The 22,977-nt window shown below is 41.4% G+C and overlaps 2 pseudogenes; both read right to left on the minus strand.

Moving 5' to 3' along the window:
* Positions 1-11,220: 11,220 nt before the first annotated feature.
* Positions 11,221-13,812, minus strand: LOC114498843 (annotated as a pseudogene).
* Positions 13,813-19,203: 5,391 nt separating this feature from the next.
* Positions 19,204-22,303, minus strand: LOC114498844 (annotated as a pseudogene).
* Positions 22,304-22,977: the final 674 nt, after the last annotated feature.

The raw sequence follows: 22,977 nt of genomic DNA on the forward strand, positions 1-22,977 counted from the left end.
AGATACAGTCACAGTTAGGGATTCAATATAAGAATTTGGGGGTTGGGGTGGGGACATTAACTCAGTCCACAGCATTCTTTTCATTTTTCTCTCAACTTCTCCATTCCCTATCTTTTTTGTATGTTCAGAGAGATTTCTTCACACTTAGCTTCTGGATAACATACCCAGTTTTTGTTGTATCTGTTCTGTTATTCATTCCATCTATTTCTTTTTTAGTTTTACTATCATAATTTTAAATTTCCTTTTGTTGTTGTTGTTTTTCCTCTGTCATAGCATTTGTTTGTTCTTTCTTCCCAGGAGGCTACTACAATATCCTCATGCATCCTTCTAAGGGTGATGCTGTTTAGAATTTTTAACATGTTCTTTTATGTTCTTTTAGTTGTCTTTTCTCTAAGGTCAGTTTTAGTTTGTTCATCTTAGTTCTTTTCTTTAGAGTTGTTGAATTTTCCTCAAGTGCCTGGTGATCCGTGGTTTTCCATTCACATCTACATTTGAGGAATAGGTTAATTAGTAGCTACTTTCTTTTTCAGTTTCTTTTCAGTTTTGAGCTATCCATTTCCGCTTCCGGCTCCTTTGATGAGTGAAGGGTTCACCGGGACCCTGTGAGTAGGACACTGACTGCAGACTTCCCTGTCAGGTGCTCAAAAACAGGCAGAGAGCAGACGTGGGGACCGTCTTGTCGCTACTCAGTCTTTCACCCAACCCCAAATGCCTAAATTGAGAGACCTTTACTTTTGTGCAGCTGCAGTCGACAGGCTGGGCAGGAACAGCTTTTCCTTTTCCTCTCTCTGTGTCTGGAGGGTGACTGTTTTTCTCATAAGCCTTTACATCCCTGCAGGTGCCCTCCCTAGGCAGGTGACTTCCTTCCTCAGAGTGGCGGTCTGTGTTCTATCCCATCCCCATCCCTCACAGCTGCCTAAAGTGGAGGGAGGAGAGAGGTCTGTTGTTCAGAGAGTAGTTTAAATATTATAAATGACCCTGATGACTGCTTCATACTCCTCTCCTATTCTTTCTATTGGCTTCCTCTGAGCTAGAAGATTCTCTGTTCCCACCTTCAAAGTAATTTCTCTTAAGAGTGTTTGAAGTGTGTTAATACTCTGTTCTGGGTTCTCTTGTTAGTCCGATCTCAGCTGCTTTCTATCCAGATTTTTGTCATAATTTCTGCCTCCTCTATTGTTTGCTGGTGCTGGTAAGGACTTACTGGTTTTAAAGTCTATTTTTTCTCTCTTTGAAGGGCATAATGGTGGAAGGGCAGGTACTGTATATGTGCTCAATTCTCTATCTTGATTTGCTTCCTCCCGGTCCATGTTATCTCTCCTTTAGACAGTGAAATTTCTAACAACAAAGTATGCTGTTGGAATACAGCTTCTTTGTTAATTAAAATAATTTAATTTCATAAAAAGTGTCAAACAATTACATATATTACTGCTTTGAAGCCTCACAACAATCCTGGTGATTGAGGCATCAAAATCCACATTCAGTCAATGAGGAAGCTAAAACTCAGGGAGGTTAATTGAATTAATTGATGTCATACAGCTAATAAGAAATAGACAAACTCTGACTCCAAAGCCCACTTTATACCTCCATATACTGTTTAAATGTTTCTACTATATTTGCTTTTTCTACTTTTAAGTATGTTTATCTTTACTTCCTCCATTAAAATAAAAGTTTTGAAAAAAAATATAAGTTTTGTAAAAGTAGGGGACCTAGCTATAGGTTCTTATTCTATTGTGAGGTCCCTGACAATGTTCTATAAGCAGCAGTCATCTTAAATTTTAGAAACCAACTAGGTGAAATAAATTACAATTATGCTATCATCATGCACATAATTATATATTAGAATGGTACAACTGCTTTATTTGAGGTCTTTAAATGTTTTATTACCTCCACTAAATCAAAGATTGGGTTGCAAATCAAAATGAAAACTGGAGGAAAGGTCAAAGTTCAGCTTCTGGCTAGGGTTGCCATGGCAACTCTCTGAGGAATAAGTTCTCGTAAACAGAAGAAAGGACAAAAGAAAATACCTATTGATCTCTAATACTAGATACTAGTTGTAGCTAATCATTTTTCTCTCTATTTCTTCTATATTGCATTATGTTAAGATGCCTAGAATTATGATTCTTTCATGTATTCTGTTATATTTACTGTCCTATATTCTCTTTGAGCCTGCCCCAGGAAGAGCCAACTTTTGGGGAGACAGAATTATGTTGACATTCTTAAGGATGAAATAACCTGAGTTTGTTCATTTTGATCCCATTTGATTCCTTCATTCAACAAATATTCATTGAGCACCTCTGACACTGGCTGCATAATAAAATCAGCTGAGAAGTTTTCCAAAATGCTATGACCAGATTTTACTCCTAGAGCAGTGGAGCCCAGGCCCCTGTATCTTTTTAAAGTTCCTCAAGCAATTATGATTCATATGGAGGTTGAAAAACCACTTACCCATGGTATGTTATAAACTGTGCTACCCAGGGGGAACACAAATAAAAATAATAATTGCTACTATTTACTGAGTGGATACTATATGGCAGGCAATATTCTATGTGCCTTATATGTCTTAACATTTAATCCTCTCAACAACCCAGAAGTTAGGTATTACTCCTGTTTATAGATGAAGAAACTGAAGTATAGGGAGGATAATCACCTTCACCCAGGTTATACACTTAGGAACCGGTGGAGTCTGGCTCAGGAGTCCATGCTCACTGATCTATAGCCTATCAATAGTATCACAGTCTAGTAAATAATGAAAGTTTGAGGTGGGGCAAGGAGATAGGGTCAGGAAGGCTTCCTGTAGGAGGTGGCACCTCAACTAAGAAGAGGAAGAATAGGAACCAGCAAGGAAAAGTCTGGGAAGAGCCTCTCAGATTCTTGCCTTCTTTGTCTTGCCAGACAACCTGCCTCCTCACCTCCCAGGAGTTCCTTCCCCCACTTCCTGACACTGAAAACACTGGAAAGTCCACAATCATCCTCAACACGCCTAACATTTCAAATGGGAAGACTGAAGTCATGCACAATTACTCATGCAATCCTTCCTCCTGACAATAGGTTCTTCTGTGTGTTTCTCATTCAAACATATAAAGCTCTCTGTTGTTTTCAAAAAAGCCTTTGTTGTAGAAACAATTCACAAACGTGTCAAACACACATTGGTTTCTCACCCCCCTCTCCTGCCCCCTCACCTGATCCAGAGGCTGGAAGACAACCCCCTGGCTTGCCAGGGACCTGTGCCTTCTTGCCGACTCTGCCCAAATGGAAGCTAACTCTGCATTTCTCATTGCTTCTCACCAAGTATGGCTCTAAGTTTGAGTTTGAGGTGAACCTCAGGGAGCATGTAGCCACACCTGCCTCCTCTGCCTGGCCTCGGGGGTGAGAACAGCCTTTCTGTTGAGGAAGGCAAGTGCTCTGATGCTGCTAATTAACTGTGGAAGGAAAGGAGGCCCTTTCCAGGCACCAGAAGTACTGAAGAAGTACATTATAAAAAGCAGCCTTTGTACCAGCCAGCCTCATCATTCAGCTCAGCCTAGGCCGGGGTGAAGGGAAAAAAACTCCTGCAGCCTGCAAGTCACTATATCCCAAGTGGGCTTCCGTGGAAACCAGGCCCTGAGTGAGTATCTGCAGGAGACAGGGGTCTCAGGAACATGGCTGGAGGCTGGCTACCCTTCCTGTAGGTTTAGGAACTAACTTTAAGAAACTGCCTGAAGCTGGCATGTTTGTAGGTAACTTCAGAGTCTCTACTAAAATAGCCACAGGCCTGATTAATAATTTAAAGTGTAAGGACTACGCATCTGTTGAGGTGTGAGGTGGAGATTGCCTCAGAGTCTGGGTAATCTCACCGCAGCAAGTCCTCTGCCCACCCTGTGCTTATCAAACCGGGGGCTGATCACCACACTGAGGAGAGGACTATCTTAAATTCGGAGAGAGAAGGGTCCCTATCTGCCCTGCCCACTTCTCTTCAGCTTGGCTGCTACAGTCCTGAATAGAGTCTTCAGTGTCTGGGAGACTCAGGATGCCCTGGTTGCTACTGGGTTGAGTTGCCACGAAAGTGGGTCTTAGCCACTGGTTGGAAATTGGAGGCTTTCCCAAACAGGAAGGCAGTAGGTTCATTTGGCTGAAACCATAAGCTCAAGAGGCTTCAGAATTTGGCTGTTGATCGGTGTAGGGGAATGAAGTGGAACCTGATGGTGGCCCCAAGCACTGAGGACCTTAGAATCCAAAAGCTGCCAGAGCCACATTGAGATTCTTGGAGAGCCTATTTACATGGTCTGCCTTATTTTACAGGCTCTGGGACAGATTCCCAAAACTCTAAATTGTCAAGACCAGGAAGTCGTGGTACTAGGATTTCATACCAGGCAAGTTTCCCAGCCTCTCACTCCAATAACATTTTTGTGTCTGGGCAGACAAGGGAAAAATTCCCCCATTATTATATCACATGTTCGTGATCCTTGGCAGCTTCGTGTGTGATGGCACATCTTCCTTTTGGTCCCTGCCTGCTGGTATAGGCTCTCCTTTGTAGATTCCTCAAGTATCAGAGCTGAAAAGATTTTTAGAAGCCACATAGACTATTTCTTTTATTTGACAGAAAAGGACACAGAGAACCGGGGAGAAATGATGGGTGCAAAGGTACACAGCCAGCTAACGAAACCAGGTCTTCTGACATCCAGCCCAGGGCTTTTTCCACAATACCATGTCCTATACGCCAAATAACATTTGTGTATCAGGAGCTCTGGCCCATTGCATATTCTGTTTCCCATTTTACTCACTTCCATGAAAAAGGCCTTGAACTGTACCTTGTAATGTGGTAAAATAACTTCCTGAGAAGTTTCTACTATTTGGTATTTCGACCAAAAAACCATTAGGTTAGAAAGAAAGAAGTTATCACAGCCCGAGGTTTCTAAAGTGAAATGCAGGTCGACCAGGGTGGAAAAGCAAATTCCCTGACTCGGAGGCCTTGCTGCTCAGACTTGCCCATGGACTGGCAGTGCAGGTATCCCCTGGGAGTCCCACCCCAGATCTGCTGACACAAGATCTGCATTTTCACATGATGCCCAGGTGACCTGAACACACACTAATGTAGTACTAATTTAAGGTAAGGCTGTGCAAAAAGTCCGTCCCGTCCAGTTCCTGCCCAAATGTTTAACTTTTTCCCACCTCCCTCTTGTGCCTCCACCCCTGCCCCTCTCCTGAATGCCACTCTGTCAATCTAGTTCTGCCTTTTTTTGAATCTAAAGCCGAGTGGGGGCGGGATGTGTTATATTTTTAAAGGGGACTCAAGTGGAATTTTTTTAGACAAATAAAATATAGCCAATTTGAAAGCACTTTTGCAGTTCTAACGTCATGATGTTAATGTAGAAATATAAACATCTACCATGTTTATATTGGCTTGCTTGTGAAATCGTCATCTTTGGTTATATTTAGGCTTGGAAATTATACTGAAAAATTCTGAGAACAAAAATATTTTTCCCTTAATTCTCTGGAAAATAACAAAATCTCTTTAAAAAGTCCCAGTAACATCTTCTCCTTACATTATTATCCAACACTATGTATTTCTTCCTCTTACCTTTCCTCTTTCATTATTCCTAGTATAATTTCCTTACATCATTTTTATTTTTTAAAACAGAGTTTTTCTAATTACTTATTCCTTATAGGAAAATTAAGAAATAAAGTAGGAAAAGAAAACACAACCAGAGTCTCACCAATGTAGAAACAACTATAAACATTTTATATAAAATTATCTTAAACATTTTTGTGCACATATTTATTAACAAAAATGGGATAATTCAAAGCATATTAATTAGTATCTACTTCCCTTTAAATGGAAGTATAGATTACTAATTTCTTTACATCTGTGAACATAAAACAGCATCATTTTTATTAAATTCTGCCATATGCATAATACCATGATTGATTTAATAATATTTCTATTGTTGGATATTTAGGTAGTTCAAACTTTTACTATTAAAAATAGAATAGTGCATCATTAATAATATTCTTACCTTAAAAATTCTTTAATTTTTAAACTAAATTTTGAATGCATGAATGCATTTTTACACTTGCGAAAAAAATTTAGATAGAGATAACACTCAATTCTCTCTGATCATCATTCCCAGCCTTGGTTCCCTTCCCCCTTTCCAGAGCTAATTACGATTACCAGTTGCTATGCATTTAATGCTTATGTATCTAGCCATAGGAAACAAATTACTGTTTCAAGTTGTCAATTTTTGTTGATTATCTGTTTACACAAATAGTATAATATCTAACATTCTTTAAATTGCCTTTCTTACTAAACAATCAGTCTTGCACTGCTTTCTGTGTTAATCCTTATAGATCTACTTCACTCATTTTAGCTGTTGCACAATATTCTGTGTCATGGATATGCCATGGTTTATTTAGCATGTGTTGCATTAACCGACTTTAGGTTGTTTCCATTTTTCCTCTCTTTCAGGAAGAACATGCTTACACGTTCTCCCTTGTGTACGTGTGTGGGTGTGTTTGTAGAGTAGATTCAGAGACACGGCACTGCTGGATCTTAGGACCGCCTACTTCTTTCTACGTGTAAATGAGAGGAAACACTCCTCTGGAGATCCGGCAGGAAAAAGTATAGTCTTAGAAACCCCAAAAATGATCTCTCTCCCTCCTCCCCCATATTTTGTCTTTGGCTTCCAGTATTATCTTGAGGTTTCTAGATAGGGTGGATGGGTACAACTGAAAAAGGAAAAGGACATACCAGGCTTTGCAGGAAAAGAAGCAAGCAGGTTTGGCTGTTTGAAATCTGCCTACTCTCTTATGGGTGGGGAGAGAGCCTAGGGTGCAAGGGGGACGGAACGTCCTGTCCTTCTTCCCTTGTTCAGCCTGCCTCCCTCTCACTACATACAGCTCAGTGAATCCAATTTTCAGATTGACTTCTGATGGGTCCGCATGGAGTACAGAGCATAGAATTAGGTGCTATAAATATTTTAGTAGATAACTCAGTCTCTGCTCTTGTGAAGGAGAACAGACATCCATCCATGGAGAGATTCAATAACAGTTATAAGCCATACATTGTACTACCAAGTGCAGCCTAGTGTCAGGCAAACTGAGTACAGTCAGGGGTACTGTTGAGTGAAGATCAAGTCTTCTTCACCTTTCATTTGGGCTATTGCCCTGGGTTTTTACTTGGTCTCCTCACCTATAATCTCTCCCTTTCAAGCCATCCAGTTGACTGCTGATAAACTAATCTCAAAAGACACTTTTATGGTATTTGCGATCTTATTCATTTCCTTCTCTTATTCTGCCTGGTAAACTTCCCCTCATCCTTCAAGACTCAGCTCAGTGATGTTATGGTGATAATGATTTGCAATATATAACTATATCAAATCAACATGTGGTATACTTCACACTCACACATTGTAACATGTCAATTATATCTCAATAAAGTTAGGAAAAAAGACTCAGCTCAAACTTTTATTCATACAACATGTACCACTCGACATGTATTGAGCATATACTGTCGGTCAATTTCCTCCTCTAAAAACTTCTCTTGATTCTAGACACTGTGAGTCACTCCCTCCCTGCTTCTTCTCTTGTGATAGAGCTTATTTTTATTATGATTACTTACTCATCTCTGTACCCCAGCACCCAATATGTACATGGTTAATGCTTGATAAATGTTTGCTTAACTGCAAGAATAAATAAACAAACTTCCCAGAAACGTGTACACTGGTTTTTAATGTACTTTTAGAATTTGGAGGTTCATTCTTGCATAGAGAAAGAAGAAACTGTATTAGGTGGCCAGAGCAGAGATAATCTTTGAGGGGACTTGTCCTAGATCCTGAAGGTAATAGTGGGAGAAGCTGGCATTTGCCTGGAGCCATTTGAGCACTTCCTGTTACTCTTAGGATAAAGTTCAAATATTTTAACTTGACTTGCAAGGTTTCATATGGCCTGGAGCTGCCTACCTCACCAGCAGTTTTCACATCATTCTTCCCGCAGCTCTTTACACCCCAGGCACACAGTCATTTCTTTGTTCCTCAAGGGCACCAGGCTTCCTCCTCAATGATGACCCACACACAGGCCTCCCACCTCATCCCAGTCACCTGGTTAATTGCCACTCCTCCTTCAGATCTCAGCTCTCACAGCGGAGGGGACACCTTCCCTAAGCCACACAGGAGGCCAACTCAACCTATTGTAGGCTGCACAGTGCTCTGTATTCTTCCTTTATAACACCTACCGTTGACTGTACCTTAATCATTAAGTGTGTGATTACTGAATGTTTGTTTTCACTCTCGCTTCCTAACTCCAGACAATAAGGTCTGTGAGACAGGCAGGATGTGCATCTGTTCTGTTCACCGCTTTACTGAAGGGGCTTTACCTACGTTATTTTATTTAGTGTCACAGTCCTGTGAGGTAGAGAGCCTCATTCCCTTACCTGACAGGGGTTTGTGGCAGAGCCAAGCCTTGAGCACAGTTACACCTGAATTATTGAAGGATTGGAAAGGCAGGGGTTCATTTATTTGGGGTTTAGATCCTCAGGCCCTGAACCTGAGTCCCAGTTCTACCACTTAGTAGGTTTCTAATTGTGCGTGAATCTCCTCATCTGTATGATAGAGGTATTTTTTATCTTATTTACCTCATAATTTTCCTTAAAGGACCAAATGAAATATATGTCTTGGCTTGTAGGCCACAATCTACTCTACAGATATAAGTGAAACAAGCAGCATTTTCATCAGGCTCAAGTTGGTAACGGCTGCTGCTTATCAGGTCTACCCACTCTGAGGATCAGTATCTTGAGTAAAATGGTCAGTTTGGAGACACTGGGTCCAGATGCATGTTATCTAGAGATAGTTGTTAGTGAAGACTTAAACTGACAACTAAAAGATTAATTTAGAATAACATTCCTCTTACAAGGCTAGAACTATACATTTAGTTTTTATGTAAATAGAAATAAAAGACAACACATAATAGGCAGTATGTTTCCAGTATTTAACCTCTAGTCCTTGCTCACCAAGGAACATATGTAATGGTTAGGCAAGTATAGTTAATGATTAGCATTAATGGTTAAGAGCTTAGACTTTGGAGTCAGAAAAACTTGGGTTCAATTCTCAGCTCTACATTTACCAACAAGAAGCCTGTGGGCAAGTTATATAACTTCTCTAAGCTTCATTTCTACATGTTTAAAATGTACCTACCCCTCAGACTATTGTAAGATTAAAATAAATAGTGTAAGTAAGTGGCTGGAACTTAGGAAATGCTGTAAATGCAGAGTTGTTATTACTGTCTCAGTCTGCTTTCTTTCCTGGCTTGCTGATCCCTATACACTGATTTGGTCCATTTTCCTTCCATTCCACTTGGAATGATGACTTTCAGGTGTCACAGTCTTAAATACGAACGGCAGGAACTCTGCCTCTCAGCCTGCAACTGCTCCCAGTGAAGCCAAACTTACATAAAGAGGAGCGCTGTCTTCCCATGCAGTCTGCACCATGACGGAGAATTTCATTCTCTATGGCCTTGGACAACAAAAGGGCATGCGACTTGGAGCCGTAGAAAAAAGGAAGTTTTACTGGTTAGTCATCCCATGGCTGCTATCACATCTGCTATCTAAGTGATTTGATATGTTAATAATTTTAAAACAGGAGCCTTCCTGCAATTTTGAGGCTGAAGTCAGAAATTCTAGCCATAGCCCTGTCTGGTGTGGCTCAGTGGGTTGGACATTGTCCTGCAAAGCTAAAGGTCGTGGGTTTGATTCCCAATCAGGGCACATGCCTGGCTTGTGGGTCTGGCCCTTGGTCAGGGTGTGTATAAGAGGCAACTGATCAATGTTCCTCTTTCACATCAATGTTTCTTACCCCTCTCTTCCCTCCCTTCCCTTCTCTTCCCCTCTCTCTAGAAATACATGAATAAAATCTAAAAAAGAAACTCTAGTCGTAGCATTGTATGTTGGTTTGTGTATATGTTTTCACTTGCAATACACTTACTGAAACCTTACTATATTCTGTTTTCTGGGGAAGGACACAAAGATGAATAGATTATCTTTCCCTCAGAGGAACTTACATACTATGAAGGAGCTAGAAAATCGTACAAACAGTGGAAGAGAGTGAACAAGTAGCGGAGGAAGGACGACCTGAGCTTGGTCCCCTCTCTTCTGAACTGGGATTCATGTGTACCGGGTGGTGGGGTGAGGGACTTAACAGATCATGTGCACTGGATGGGGCCTAAATCCTGGCACTTGTACTTACTAAACTGCCCTAAGCTAGCTAGCCACTTGTCCTCTCTGAACCAATTTCCTCATGTGAAAAAAGAGAATAATGCTTATTCTCTCTCTCAACCATCTTATCCCACAAGATTTTTGTGAAGACTGAGATAAAGTACCTACCAAGCACCATGCTGGGCTAATTGTAGATAATAAATATTAGCCACTATAAATCTCATTATGATTAATATACCAAGACATAGACAGTATTTAAAAATCTTGTCAGCATATAGGAGCAGTAGAGGAGGCTTAATGAAAGTGATCTTGGCTTTCATTTTAGCATCAAGGTGGATGTGGGGTGTCTTCTCAGACATGCATAGGTTAAGTCCTTCCTGTTAAACATTTGCCCCTTTTCTCACCCAGGTGATGACATCCTGTGGTCACTCCCCTCCTCTAGTGAGATATTAGGTGGTGGTTTCATCACACCCCACCCAAGACGGTGGATTATCAATGGTAACAGAGAAACAGGAAGGTCGGCAATTTCAAACTGAGCAAAGATGTTACATGTTTTACAGTAAGTAACTCTTTATTTTTTTCAGTTCCTTGACCAAACACTGAGCAAATTGTGATGTGAAATAATAAGGAAGCCAAGACACATCTCTTAGAAAAGCTGAAAGCCTCCTTGGTGTTAGAAGCACATCCATAGCATGCTGAATGAAATGACAGCTGACGACAACTCTATGGTCAGAATAACTGCTCTAGCAGATGGACAGAAGGAGGGAGGAAGCTCGCACCTCCTTGATGAAGCTGCCGTTCTGCATTGGAATCTCTTGTTCGATTTGACCAAGTTATGAAATTAATCCAGATTTATTTTATTTTTTTGCATTTATAATATCCTATTAAGAGCTTTTTATAAATTTGTTTCACTGGCCACAAAGAAATAAAAGGACTATATACAGTCTTTTGGGAAACAGGCAGGGAGCTGAGAAGGGCCAAGGTGAGCGCATTCCTGGGGGAGGGGGCCCTATAAGGGAAACCAGACAATCTGGTGAGACTCAAATGGCAGAAAACTCAGGTCTGTGGTAACATGGCCCTGGGGCCACTGAACACACACATCTGTGGAGCAACTTCTGTATCTGTAGCCAAGGGCCAAAGAAGTCCTGGCATTCCTGGGGCAGGGGGACACATTCCTGGAAGGAGTGTGCCCATTGGAGTTCCTCATCCATGGGAGATCCCCCTGAGGGACCCATGGGAGGTCTCATACCAGGAAATGCATCCATTATGCCTGGAGGTGGTGTCCTTTGGTGGGGGAGTATCCTCACAGTCAGGTGGGTACTGGGTAGAGGCCCCGGTGCTAGCTGGGGCAGCAGCTACAACAGTGCCTCTTCCTTGTGGGGTTATCACCTGGTGGGATGACTCACCAACCCCACAAACTAGCCCAGCATGTCCTGCAGGGTCCTGGGGCATGGGAACACCAGCTGGGATTCCTCTGCCAGCAGCCCTGCCCCCTGGGCCCCCAACATCTCCAGTAAGTGGCACTCAAGCAATGCCAGTATCTTTGACAGTAGACTGTTATTGGGACAAGGTTCTCATCTGGAAGCAGCACCAAACCAAGGACACGCTTCTCTTTTCTTCCTGCTGGTTTTGAGTTCTTTGGCATGATCTTCCTGAATTCATCATAATCACACAGGATAGAATTCATACACTTGTCAAATGCCTTGAAGGTGCCAATGAAGACATGACTGTCTTACAAGATGCACCTCATTCTGTAGTCATCTTGCTACAGCATCTTCCTGCTCTCGCCCACAGTTGTGGTGGCAGTTTTGATGGCTCCAATTACCCAGGAATCCAGGTTTAAATAAACAACTACTGTGTAAAAGCTAACTCAGCTCACATATCATAAAACTCCTTGATTTATGGGAAATATGGGGTTTCTAGGAGGAGGAAATGAGACAATTTGTGATATAATGCTTATTATTCATAAGAAATACCACCATGATTTTTCCTCCGTTTCGAAAAGCATTATTCTCATAAGGAAATTACAACACCTAAAGGTTTCATTGGTGTTAACATGGTTGCATGTGTGTTCATCATGATGGTGATCCTAACAGTAGGTACCATTTTTAAGCTTCTAGTTTAGGTCATGGGGACTCCTGGGCTTCAATTCAAACTGTGTGATTCTTGAAAAAATGCTTCTATTCCATCTTCAGGCTATAAGTTCCATGAGGGTAGAGGCCTTTTCTATCAACTTTCGGACTACATCCTACCCAGAGCACAGCACAGTGCCCAATACATTATGTGTGTTCCATCAATATTGTTGGAATCTTTAATTCAACACTTTCTATCTCTTTTAATGCTCAGGACAACCTTGGAAAACTCAATGTTATTAGCTCTAGTTTGTGCACAATAAAGTTGACCTGCTTGTTTCAAAGCTACAGAGTTATACATTGGGGTGTTGCAGGGGTGGGAGAAATTTGCCCCATGATCACATGATCTTGGAGCATAATATGAGAGAATCAAAGCAAATAATATTGTTCATGTGAAGATTCTGTTTCTGCTTCCGCTGGGTGGGAGGGAGTAGCTCTGGTGGCCATTTGACTGGAGAAGGAGCTGGAAACCATGTTTATGAGGAAAGGTGGAATTGAGTGGAGATGTTTGGTCTGGAGAAGAGAATGCCTGGGGGACCTAATAGCCATCCTCACATAGCTCAGGGCCGACTCAGAGCAGGAGAGGCTGCCTTGGCCTATGTAGGCCAAGGGGGAAGAACACAGAGCAGGTTTTAGGGAAGCCAGTTTTGGTTTGACATAGGGAAGTATGTTCTAACTCCTGTTGTGGATTAAAAGAATAGGCCACCTTGGAGGTAGTAAATACCCTGTTGTTGAAGACGTCCAAAGTGGGAGTGCGTGATCACTTGACAGGGGTATTGTAAAAGAGATTTAAGCATTGGCAAAGCAGGGAAAGGCACTGGGCTAACTGAGTGTCTCCTTGGTGTCTCCTAAAATCTGTGACTCTGTAATCCTGTGTTTGAAATTTGTAAAGATGGTATTCAGAAAAATAGATGTATTTAAAAGGAGACTGAGTGATAGATTAGGTCAGATTCCATTAGTTTCTAAGGTCCCCTAGGGCAGGATAACTGTCTATGTGAAAGAGCACTGTGTTCCCAGCACCCAGCACCATGCCTAGTATGCATTGATTAACATGCTCTAAATGAATCTGTTGGAATCTTGGGCACAGTGGGGAACAAACCTATCATGCTCTGTGCATCAATGTCCCGAGAAGGTATGAAGTGTGATAGGAATGAAAACTGAACCAAATCAACTTTCCTTTTCCCCTTTCCTATGTAGATTATAAGTTTGATCCATAGGGAACTATTTCTACTTATTTGTGTTTTGAATGTTGGAGTGACTCACATAGAGTCTTTGCCTTGATGTGTACATTTTCTGTTGGCCTCACTAGCTCACAAGCTGTTTGACCATTCAAAAGTCAACTCATGGAATGCTGGGATGAGAGGACAGGCAGGGGCCTGAGAGATGCCCTCCTCTACCTGCAGGAGTGATGAGGACATAAATTAACAAGCAGAAAGCCATAATCCAACGTGGGGAGTCATCCCCAGAGGTGACACTGGAGAGACCCCAGAGGGAGACCATGATTGTGCCTGGCACTGTGCCTGACACCTGTTAGGGTCTCAATGCAATATAGCAAATAAAGGAACAATGGAGCAGGTTGGTGTTCAGGAGCAGTGTTAGACTTAGGGTCAGGAAGCCTGAATTCTCTTCTGGATACGTCTGTCCCTCACTGCCTGTGTGACCCTTACAAATTCCTTATCTTCTCTAGTTGTCATCTGGGGCTACCTGGCATTTGAACAAGTGTCCTGTTTGGGGGATAGCTGTTATAGAGGCAGGAGAGCATGATTGTCTCGACTAGTTGGTAGCAGGGGAAGCTGCAAGGGCCATTTTAAAGGAGTAGAGTAAGTGGGATTGCATCTATAATGGCTGTGGGATGTGAAGGAGGGGAAGTGGTCAAGGACAGCTCTTAGATTTCTGACTTAGGCAGCTAGGTGGATGGCAGCGATGGTTTGCTGATACAGAAACAAGCAAGCAGGAGTGGTTTTGAGAGGAAGCTAATGAACCACACCTCGTGCTCCGAGGAGCTCACACACTCAGAAAGATCCTGTCCCTTTGGCTCTTCACTACCTCCTTGAGTGGGCATGGGCTCCTTGTATGAGAGGGTGGGCAATCCTGGCAGCTCAAATGTGACAGAGCCCCCTGGTTATGCTTCCTGGTGCTGGAATGCTTCAGGGATGGTACAGCTCATATTTAAATCCCTACATCATCTTTTCTCTTATTACTAAGGCAGTTCTGGGACCCACAAACCTAAAATTATAAAGAAAAAGAAGAGAACCAGGGGAAGCTTCAGGATTAGAAGCTGGTTTCCTGCCAGGGTTTTGCTTTGTTTAACGTACTCGCCCACACTCTCCCTGGTTTCCAAAGACCAACTGCAAACTTGACTCTTGCGGCCTATGTCAGTGCTTCTAGGCCTCAGCACTGAATTAATGAAACTAGAAAGATTAAAAACAATGGAGCTCCCTGAGGACTGGGGGTGGCTGGCAACATCCAGCTGAGTGGCAGACTGAAAGAATAGCAGGACAGAAATCAATCTGTAGTGGAGAGAACAGAACTCCTGTGGGCACTGAGCTACCACTGATCTCGGCCTTGTTTAGTGCTGCAGGTCCAGGTACAGTGAGCTGACTCCAGTAGAGCCAAGCTGGAATATAGAAGACAACTGGCGTCCCACCGTGGATATTCCATCTTCTGAATATCACTGTGTAGAGAGTAACTTTTATTATATTTTGTTTCTAATTACAAAAACAATAAATGCTCATGGTAGAAATTTTAAAAAGTTCAGAAAAGAAAAATAAAGACTCAACTGTAATCCCACTAACCACTTTGGTCATTTGATGCATATTTGCTCAATGCTGACTAGTGGAGGCACAGTTTAAGGCCCAGACAGCCCCAAGATTTACGTGGCATTATTATTCCCTTCTAATCAGTGAAGGAACTGAGGTTCAGAGAGGCTGAGATTTGCCTGAAGATGCACAGCTAGCAAGTGGTGGAGTCTGGGTTTGAACCTGGTTCTAGATCCCATCTTCTCACAATATTTTAACTGTCTTGATCCATGGATAATACCAGAGGGGATGCCACTTTGTCAAATAATCTCAATTTGCAGATGGGAAATACACCACAGCAAAAAGATACTGCATGAAGATGATTCAAAATTGTGTCTTGTTTTACAGATCTTGAAACACTTCCTGCAATTTTATAAATTCATCTTTTGCAAAGTGGTGTTTTGATTCTTTGCCCTTTCTGACAACCAAAACAGAAAGCAACTCTTCTTCCATTACATGGCCTAAGGCTTCCTTCTGCTTCTGCCTAAGACGGGCTGTGGTTAGCACTCTCTGCTTAACCTCTTCCTCCTGCAAGCCCCTCTTTGAAGCAGAACTTTTTATTTCAACCGTTTTGACACCATGGACACTCCATGACCCTAAATATCAAGCCAATCACTCATAAAAAATGAAAAAATAATGTAACGGCCTGACCCAATTTCTAAGCTTCTAAGCTGCACCATCTCTCCCCACATCTCTGACTCCAGCCCCATTCTTGAATCCCCCATCTGACCCTCACTTTACCCTGATGTAGAGTAAGTTTCTTCTGCCCAGAGTACCTGATGACTTTTTTGTTTTTATTTTGAAGCTCTTTTTATTAGATGCAAACACATTTAGCACTGGTATGTCTTCTTAATGAACTGACCTTTTATCAATATGAAATAACCTTATTATGTCTGATAATACTTATTTAAAAAAATAGTATTGAATTTATTGGGGTGACTTTGGTTAATAAAATTATATAGGTTTCAAGTGTATGATTACTTTTAAAAGCTGAAAACTTAATGTTTTATTCTTTAAGAAATGAATTGAATGTGAATGTCAAAGTATCACTACTATCAAAATGACCTCAGCAAAACCTCATATACCCAGTGCCCGAACCTGATACCCAGCTCTGTCCCTAGCCAGTCTCTTGCTGACAGCTTTAGACACTTTGGGCAAGTTATGTAACCTCCCTGTGCCTCAGTTTCCTTGTTTGTTAAATAGGGAAAATAATAATATCTATTTTATAAGGTTGTTGTGAGATCAAGTAATTTAATGCTAATGTTTGTAAAGGTCTTAGAACGTGACTTGGCATATTGTAAGCACTGGTAAATGTTGGCTATTTAGTAAAAGGACAAACTATTAAGAAAAATGGAGTCATCTGTCCATCTTGTCACCTCAAGAGCCAGTAGGCAAGACATATATATTTAAAAATAATTTTAAATGTTAGTGGTTTTCCTATTTTATTTATTGGCATTGCTCAGTAATTTTTAAAATTGCACACGCACAGCAGTTTGCTTAGAATTATATATCAAATAGACGTTTGTGGGCTTGCCTAGAAACCCTAATAACCACTTGTAACACTGTGTGTGTATATATACATATCTGTCTATCTGTATGTGTATATGTACACACACACAAACACATTATTTTTGCACTGATTTTTTTGGAGAACAGTTTTTATGTAATATATTCAGTATATTTTATAAATTAATTTTCCTTCTGCTTGTTTTTCATTTCCAAAGTTTGGCTGCTAAAGCATGGTCAAGATTTAACATGGTCTTGAATAGCATGCCAAGGATTTGCATTTTATTCCTTGTGTGATGAGAAACCATCCACAGCTTTAGAGGAGGAGAGTATCAGAATCTACTGGTGGTTTAGGGAACAGTGCATGGTTGATCTGATTAGGAGATCTTGGAGTCAGGAAGACAGTTAAGAGGCTGTTAGAATGACCTAGACTGAGAGCCTCAATTCAGGTGCCAGACAAGAGGATATACCTGTGAGAATAATTTGGTAATTAGAATTAGGAGAATTTAAGAAAGGAGTGGTAAGAGGAATGGAGGAGATAATTCTAAAAGCTTTTACTTGTGGTTAATGGGAGGATGGCAAAACCATTAAGAAAAGCAACCTTCTCTATTGTTTTCTACACACTGATGGGATTCCAAGTTTTTAAGCAGAGATAAAGACAGTCTGAAAAGTCAGACTATAATGCAAGCCTCTTCCTCAACTCAAACAAAAAAAATCTACATGCACCCAGTAGATTTGACATTTAACCTAAAACTAAATGAAATGGAATGACAAAAAGAAAAAGAAAAAGAAAAAGGAAGAAAGGAAGGAAGGAAGGAAGGAAGGAAGGAAGGAGATGGCAGAACATGTAAGGTTGATAATTTTCACTGATGATCCACTTGACAGTAATAATTAAGCACATTAAGTGTTACATTGCAGGGAGTGTTGGACAGATGCTTGCTAGCTAAGTGTGTGAAACAACACACTCTTTCATCCCTGCAGATGTAGAAGTTTTCCTCTTCCAACAGAGCAGCCAGAAACTAGTTTGGAAACACCCAAACAAGGCCACAAAGCACCCCTAACAACATCCTTTCCATGATGCTAATACTTTCCACCTTCATCCAAGACTCCCAAAGCCTGTGTGTTCAGTGGGCAAAGCACAAGATGAAGGGGCTGCCCTGGTGTGAGACCACACGGGCACCCAACCATGCGGAAGGGTGTGGCTGAGGCTTGCAGCCCAGAAATGGTGTGCTCTCCACAAAACCACATTCCCTTCCCACCTCCCTCACAAATGCTCCAGCTGGCAGAGGGAGAGTTTTAGAAAATGAGAATGAAGCTTTTCTGTGTTGTGTCTATGGGTTCTGTTACCATATTTTTTAAGTCAGAAGTCCAGATGCATGACAAATACAGTTGTAGTAATGGTAACAAAGGAACCAGATTTTTTTTTATCCTTACCCAAGTACATGTTTATTGATTCTAGAGAGAGGGAAAGGGAGGGAGAGAGAAAAGGACATGAGAAAGAAACACTGATTTGTTGGCTCTGGCATGCCCCTGACTGGGGGACCAAACCTGCTACTTGGACTTGTGCCCTGCCTGGGAATAGAACCCTCGACCTCCCAGTTTATGGGACAATGCTCTGATCAACTGAGTCACACCAGCCAGGGCAGAGACAGAATATTTTTAAATACTCTGGAAATATCTACAGTATGCGATTGCCACAGTAAAAACTCATCATTTGGAATACAGATTCCACAAATATTTATTTGGCACCCACCAGGGGCCAGGCACTGTTCTAGGCACTGACAGAAGTGTGGTGGACAACACTGGTGTGTTACATCATGGGAATGGGGCCTTCTTGAGCGGTGCACTGACATTGAAGATCTGGTCCATTAAGTTAAAGATATGATCTGAAAAGAACATGCTTGGGTAATTATATTGCAGATTTTTAACTTCTACTGGAGTCCCCAAAGTTCAAAAGGACCAGTTCAAACCCTGCCTGACTAATCAGTGGTAGTCTCCAACCTCCAGTGGGAAATCTCTCTCTTCTCAGCTGCCCTGCACTTCCTTTGATCATCTGAAAGCATCATGGCCTTCTATTGTGTGTTATGATTATTCATGTATGTCTTTTTAAACAGTCTTTTGCATTTATTAAGATAGTTCTTGTCCAGAAAATAGTGCCCCCTCTTGAATCAACTTTGATGCTTACAAAAATTAAAACCAAAACTTACTGAACTCCATAACCCTATCAAGGCATTTTAGAAAGTGACTTCCAGAATAATGGAAAAATTTCAAGCTCTGCACTGAGAGAAGAGTGTATGAATTATAAGCTGCTCATTATAAACTGCTTTGTGGTAAAATGCTAGCTTATTTCTAAAGTCTTCTTAGTTCAAATTAATCAAAACCAACAGGTCTGAGCTTCCAGTGACCAAGTTCTATTATGTCCACAGTAACAGGTTTCCATGATGAAAAGTAAATAATAAATGAGGAGTCCAAACACTCAGTTTATTACACTAAGGCTGGTAAAGTCATAATATGAAAAAAAGCTGAAATCAGAAGACTTAAGACATGGAAAATTTGTTAAATAGGAGGAAGTCATAAAATACAAAAGTGACTATAAGAATTGCAAATGTATTTAAATCTCAGACCTGGGAAATGGCCTACACACAGCCTTCTAGGCGAGAACAGAAGTGTCTTATATGTTTTGAAAGCAGTGTACCTTTGGTTTATTTTTGGTGGCTGGTGGAACATGAATAGGAACCACATTGTTGCTTAGAGACATGTCATTTTCAGTTCCGCCTGACATTTGCTTCTGGGAAAACAGTGAGATATATCTCTGTCAGAATTGTCTAAAAAGCAGCTCCTACATTTGTAGAGACCAGAGCTGATGGCTCAGTGAATGACAAACCATTCTTTTCTGCAAAATGTCTTGCTTCATCCATGGGAGCTGCCCTGAGATGACACCAATCACTCTTTACTGCCCCAGAGCATGGTAACAGTGTCACTATCAGCATGATCTCTCATTCTCTCCTCCACGGTTGTACATTTTCACATCTGAGATGTTTAACAATGTCATAAACCAGTGGTTTTCAACTGGTGTGCTGCAAGAGTTTTTAAAAACATGCAATACCTCACTACTTAGGGTCACTGACCTCTTTTCCCTTAGATTGTCAAAAATAATGACAGCAGCCAACACAACAATACCTGTTGGTGTGAATGAATCAAAATTATATCTTTTTTTTCTTTTGGTCAGGCAAAAAAAAACTTTTTTGGTGTGCCACAGAGTTTTATTAATTAGTTTGTATATGCTGTGAGATGAAAAAGGTTGAAAATCGCTGTTATAAACCAAAAAGGCACCTATAGCTCCATGATAGTATGCTGATGTCCTAGCTCAGCATCACTCTTGCTCTGCCGTGTCCACATCTGTACCTTTATTCTTTTCTCATCAATCTGGGTGTTTTTTTTTTAATTTAAGATTTCATTGATTTATTTTTAGAGAGAGGGGAAGGGAGAGAGAAAGAGAGGGAGAGAAACACTGATATGTGATTGCCTCTTGCCCTCCCCCAACCGGGGACCAGGCCCACAACCCAGGCATGTGAACTGACTGGGAATCAAAACAACAAACTTTCGGCTCGCAGGCCTGCACTCAATCCACTGAGCCATACCAGTCAGGGCACAACCTGGATGCTTCTTTTGCAGACTTTATTCAAATGATACTCTTGGTTTTGAGATTAAATTTGTTTTGAGTAAATTAAGACTGGAGTAAATTTGTTTTGAGTAAATTAAGAATTACTCTTTCCTGGTACGGACAACTTTGAAGAGGTAGTGAACTAATGGTCACAGGTGCTCAGTGCTTACTGGGCAGCCTAGGAGTGAGGGGCAGGAGCAGCAGTGGTATAGGTGGAACCAGGGGCGCATCACTGCAGGGGTAACCAGAGCTTCAGCTGCTGAAATGGGAGTGAATCACTCCTATTTCCGTATATGTCTTATCAGCCTTTGTAGACTCCTTCAAAGCAGGTTGCTTTTGCTTATCTCTTCAGATCTCTGTCTTGACACTGCCCTGGTTCCTCTCCCTTCCCCCCTCCCATTCACTAAGTATCAGAAGTTCCTTCCACACAGAACTCCTTGCTCATCCAGTATAAGTGGCAGGCTCTTTCCAGCCTGGGCCTTTGTGTATACAATTTCTTCTGATGGAACATGCTTTCCTTCTTCCTTTGGAGAACTATGGCTCTTTTTGAAAGATTTTGTTCAGAAGTTACTTCCTCAGTTAAGCCCTCCTTTCCTCTCCTGGGCATGCCCTCTGGGCCTTGGGCTTTGGAAAACTCCAAGCTATCTTTTAGCTCCTTTATCATCCTGGATATTTTTTCACTGTTTTGTGTGTGTGCGTGCATGTGTGTGTCTATAAGCTCTAGGACAAAGTCCTCACTTTATCTATCTACATCTTTGGGGCCTTGTACCTTTGCCCAAAAGGGGCCTTCAGTGAATATCTTACTTGCCTTCTGAATTACCATGGAGATAGCCACAGCACTCGGAGGCCCTCCTGTCACACACATACCCCTCATATGTCCTTGCTAGAAATTTCCCCCAGTGCTCATTCCTTGGTTGAAAGCACTGAGATTTCTCTTAGAACATAAATGCTATGTACTGGATGAAGAATCTAGAGACCCATATTCTAGTTCCAACTCATCCTGCAATTAGTTCTGTGACCTTGGCCAAATTGTATCATTTCTCTAGGTCTGGGTATCTCCACTGAGAGGTGAAAGTTGGAATTCAATCCAGATGATATATAGATTTTTTTCCTCCAGTGATTTACTTCAGTCAAATAGTGGTGGTTCCCCAGAGAGCTTTGGACACTTAGACAGAGGTATACAGTGACTGCTTCTGACCATTTATCATAGAAGCAGGAAGTGGGGCACACTTGCCTATTACTTGCTGACAGGTTTTCAAGTTCCTCTTAGCTCAAACAATCCACATTTCGTGATTCATGCAAGATTACATGTAAAGTCAGTTCAGTTTTGCTCAGGAGGCCTGTGTCAAGTGGCTGGTTCATGCTGTGCACTAAGTGGCTCAAAATAGAAAGAAGAATAAATAATGCATGGTTGTTGCCTGTCACGATCTTTGGGTGATTTATAGAGGTGGGTTATAAGTATTAGCTCCATTAGGCAGACAATAGAAACTGAGGCTCCACCAGTGAGTGGAAGAACTGGGTCTCAGACTAGTTTGATTTGAAGTGCTTTATATTTTTCCACTCTGCCTCACTACCCTTCATTTAAAAGAGTGTTTTCCATGCCTGATACAGCATAGGCCCAGGATAAAGAGTGGATAGTGTTAGAAATCTGGAGGAATGAGAACAAAAGGGAACAGAAGAGTCCAGCAAACAAATTTCCCCTATTATGTGAGGCTTGGTCTTGGCTGCAGCACAGAAAGCCTTCATCAAGCCACATTTACAGGCAAACACATTTCTTCACATCACATGGGCCTCAACTCTAAGACATGGGCCTCAACTCTAAGATTCTGTCCCTTAACATTAATGGGGCTGGGGAGGGATAACAGCCCTTCTGAGAGGAAAGAGTGCAGGATAATAATTTAAATCAAATCCCACTGATGCACATCAGGCCATATCCTTGTGCCACGAAGGTGTCTTACCAAACACCACCTGAGGGCATTGGTCCTATGCACTTGAGAGGTTTGGAGGAGAACTTTATATCCATGTGGTTTGAAAATGGAGGAATGAAAGAAGAATAATTCCATGATTTTCTAAGTAGTAAGATTTTCTAAGTAAGAGCAGATGGCTCTTTTCTGGGCCATGTGGATGCATCTTGATGGAGGTGGGGGGTGACCATAAATCCAGAGTGTAGTCTCTGGACTCCACATGTTCAGATATCCTTAATGGTGAGCAGGCTCTGAGAAAAGTGTTTATGTTGCTAGACTCACACAAGGCTGGCAGACATGAAGAAAGGACGTTATTGACTCATAATAAATTTTCATACTACATGCAATACACACACTAACAGCATATGCTCCAATAACGTTAGCTAGCAAGGTCATCCCTTTGTAATACTGACAGACCTGGGAAACCAACCAACAGTCAGAAGGTCACTAAGGGAGAACCCAAAGTTCTCCCGTAAGGGAGAGAAAAAGATTCAATAAACCGAATGTGGTATTTATTTTTGGCTACCATAACTTTAATATAAAATATAGAATGCCAACATGGTAGAAGAACCCCTCCTATTTATGTATATGTCTTATCAGCCTTCAAAGCAGGCTGCTTTTGCTTATCTCTTCATTTGCTTATATTAATATAAAATATAGACTGTTGGAGCTGGAAGAGACCAAGTTCACCTTAGCCTACTCTTTCATGGCATGAAAGGGGAAACTGAGAACC

This window comes from Phyllostomus discolor, chromosome 6, assembly GCF_004126475.2.
Source record: "Phyllostomus discolor isolate MPI-MPIP mPhyDis1 chromosome 6, mPhyDis1.pri.v3, whole genome shotgun sequence".
In the NCBI taxonomy this organism is placed as follows: Eukaryota; Metazoa; Chordata; class Mammalia; order Chiroptera; family Phyllostomidae; genus Phyllostomus; species Phyllostomus discolor.